The sequence below is a fragment of the Neopelma chrysocephalum genome, unplaced genomic scaffold (assembly GCF_003984885.1).
Source record: "Neopelma chrysocephalum unplaced genomic scaffold, ASM398488v2 Primary Assembly neopelma1_63690, whole genome shotgun sequence".
NCBI classification, from domain to species: domain Eukaryota; kingdom Metazoa; phylum Chordata; class Aves; order Passeriformes; family Pipridae; genus Neopelma; species Neopelma chrysocephalum.
The window spans coordinates 1-1,933 of record NW_020906308.1 but is presented as its reverse complement, the minus strand read 5'-3'; the positions used below and the strand labels follow the sequence as shown (position 1 = coordinate 1,933).

Below are 1,933 nucleotides of genomic sequence, written 5' to 3'. Positions count from 1 at the left end.
TCCCGCTGTGCAGCCACTGCCTGTCCACACGTGGATCTAAAGCCCCCAGCTGAGGAGATTCACGGCTCAGGCTGAGGAAACAGACCCACCTCTCTGTCTCTCCAGTTCATTCAGCATTTGGTCCAGAAGTTCCAGTGCCTCCTGAGATGGTTTGTCTCCTGGAGGTTGATTCCTGCCTCTTGGAGGACCTGAATGGGAAGCAGTTCCATTTGACATGAACGGATTAGAGAAAATCAAGAGCTCAGCCTGTGAGTTCAGCAGAGACAGACTACTCACCCCTGCCATGTGAGCTGGACCACCGTGGAGCAACCAGCCCAGGAGCTGGAAAAGTCCTCCCTGCAGACACTCCTGTAACTCAACAGCCAGAGAAGATTCTGTCACCTGGCTTTTGCCATGTGGTCAATTATTATTCTTTGAGCACACATTGAGAATTACCTGCAGGAGACCTCAAGGCACCCAAAGCATCTTCCATCCAACCTGTTGGAGAAGTATTCCCAGTGTTCTCATCTAGAAGCAAACAGAGATGGGAACCATTTCCATTGCATGCTGGGATCCCCTCCTCCCTCAGAGAACTGTGGCACTGCAGGGGCTCAGGGAGCACCGTGGGGGCCAGATGTCAATGGACATGGCCAGAGCTGCAGAGGGGCCTGGGCAGCTCTGGGCTGGCTCCTGGCTGCTCTCCACAGTCTTTCCAGGCCCTGTGCAACATCCCTGGGGGAGCAGCTGGAGCAGCCAAGGGCCCCTCGGGGCTCTCTCCTGCACCCAGGAAACCCTGGCTAAAGCCCTGGGGAAGACTGCAGCAGGCAGTACCAGCCCCATCCCTCCCTGCCCCAGGACAGCTCCCACAGCCCAAGGGGACAGAGTCAGGCCCTCTCAGGAGACACGTGAGCCCCTGCCCAGGGTGGGAGCCAGGGAGTGCTCCGGCCCTCGGCTGGCGGGAGGGATCCCGCTCTGGGCTGCTCTGGTGCCTTGGGCCTCTGGAGACTCAGGGCCAGCTCTGGGAGCAGCTGCAGCGGGAGGGACCTTGGGGCCGTGAAAGCAGCAGCGGGGCAGCGAGGCTGCGATGGATCCCTTCCCACTGTGCAGCCACTGCCTGTCCACACGTGGATTTAAAGCCCCCGGCTGATGAGTCTCATGGCTTAGGATGAGGGAAAGAGACCCACTTCTCCGTCTCTGCAATGCACTCAGCATTTGGTCCAGAAGTTCCAGTGCCTCCTGAGATGGTTTGTCTCCTGGAGGTTGATTCCTGCCTCTTGGAGGACCTGAATGGGAAGCAGTTCCATTTGACATAAATGGATTAGAGAAAACCAGAGCTCAGCCTGTGAGTTCAGCAGGGACAGACTACTCACCCCTACGATGTGAGCCACCTTTGCGTGGAGGAACTAGCTCAGAAGCTGGAAAAGTCCTCCCTGCAGACACCCCTGTAACTCAACAGCCAGAGAAGATTCTGTCACCTGGCTCTTGCCATGTGGTCAATTATTATTCTTTGAGCACACACTGAGAATTACCTGCAGGAGATCCCAAGGAGTCCAAGCCACCTCCAACCAAACTGCTGAAAAAAGAATTCCCAGCACCCCCATCTAGAAGCCAACAGAGATGGGAACCATTTCCATTGCATGCTGGGATCCCCTCCTGTCTCAGAGAACTGTGGCACTGCAGGGGCTCGGGGAGCACCGTGGGGGCCAGATGTCAATGGACATGGCCAGAGCTGCAGAGGGGCCTGGGCAGCTCTGGGCTGGCTCCTGGCTGCTTTCCACAGTCTTTCCAGTCCCTGTGCAACATCCCTGGGGGAGCGGCTGGAGCAGCCAAGGGCCCCTCGGGGCTCTCTCCTGCACCCAGGAAACCCTGGCTAAAGCCCTGGGGAAAACCATCCCCAACGCTTCCCAGGGAGAAGAGCCCGCTGGCCCGGGAAAGGTGCCCCAGGCCGCCGGCT

At 58.0% G+C, this 1,933-nt stretch overlaps 1 long non-coding RNA gene across 1 annotated transcript; it reads right to left on the bottom strand.

Moving 5' to 3' along the window:
* Positions 1-92: 92 nt before the first annotated feature.
* Positions 93-507, bottom strand: LOC113979250. Its single transcript, XR_003537763.1, has 3 exons — positions 436-507; positions 277-348; positions 93-188 (listed from the first exon to the last, which is right to left on the bottom strand). It is a non-coding gene; the product is annotated as an uncharacterized LOC113979250 (long non-coding RNA).
* Positions 508-1,933: the final 1,426 nt, after the last annotated feature.